Source organism: Sinocyclocheilus rhinocerous, unplaced genomic scaffold (assembly GCF_001515625.1).
Source record: "Sinocyclocheilus rhinocerous isolate Xijiao unplaced genomic scaffold, SAMN03320098_v1.1 scaffold1470, whole genome shotgun sequence".
Lineage (NCBI taxonomy): Eukaryota > Metazoa > Chordata > Actinopteri > Cypriniformes > Cyprinidae > Sinocyclocheilus > Sinocyclocheilus rhinocerous.
In genome coordinates this window covers 593,928-594,953 of record NW_015652166.1, presented here as the reverse complement: position 1 = coordinate 594,953, position 1,026 = coordinate 593,928, and the positions used below count along the sequence as shown (strand labels likewise).

Below are 1,026 nucleotides of genomic sequence, written 5' to 3'. Positions count from 1 at the left end.
AGAGGCAAAATAAAAGTGAAAAGGTTATAGAATATCCATGTTAAACTGTTTTGAAACAGTTCATAGTAAGCAGGTGAATCAGGTCAAGTTATCATGTTTGTGTATAAAAGGAGCATCTCAGTCTTTGCAAGCAAAGCTGGATCATGGCTCATCACTTGGTGCCAAATTTCACAAGAGAAGTGTCATACAAACAAATCTCACATTTTGCAATGCAAAATTGCACAGAATTGAGGTCTTTCACCAAGTACCATACATAATATTGTGAAAAGATTCAGGGAATCCAGAGAAATCACAGTACATGTAGGACAAGGCAGGAAACCTCAGGTGAATATGCATGACCTTTGAGCCCTCAGATGGCATTGCATAAGAAACCATCATGCTGCGGTATTAAATATAGCCACATGGGCTCAGGAGTACTTTAGAAAACCACTGTCATTTACCACAGTCTGCTGCTGCATCAAGAAATGCAACTTGAATCTCTGTTACTCTAGGAGAAAGCTATACATCAATTCTATGCAGCGATGCCGCCGGGTTCTCTGGGCCAGAGCTCATCTCAGATAGTCAAAAAGACAGTGAAAATGTGTGCTGTACTCAAATGAGTCCACATTTCAACTTGTTTCCGAGAAAAATGGACGTAGAGTTCTCAGTCCCAAAGACCAAAAGGACCATCCAGACTTTCTGTCATGATATGGGGTTGCATTGGTGCAAACGTCATGGGTGACTGGTAGGGCTGTCAAAAAAAATTCTAATTTCGAATATTCGTCGAATTTAAAATAAAAATCCACATTCGAATGCAAAAAAGTTGCATTCAAATTTTAGGTGTGCGTTAAGGAGGCAGCCTTATCAGCGGCGCACGAGATGCGATGACGATGACGATGTAAGTGTCATTGCATTATAATGTTTTTGTTAGCCTATCCAGTTGAAGCCACTAGATGCGGCGCTGCTACGTTGTTCATTAAAAATATTGCGGAAAAAGAACAATCAATGCGGGGAAGATCTTGTTTACGTCAAAACTGAAACCAAGCC

The 1,026-nt window shown here is 40.4% G+C and overlaps 1 protein-coding gene across 1 annotated transcript in view; it reads right to left on the bottom strand.

Annotated features, from left to right (window-relative positions):
- Positions 1 to 1,026, bottom strand: part of LOC107713906 (2-oxoisovalerate dehydrogenase subunit beta, mitochondrial-like) — a 97,201-nt gene that overhangs the window by 57,965 nt on the left and 38,210 nt on the right. The gene's annotated exons all lie outside the window — the stretch shown is intronic.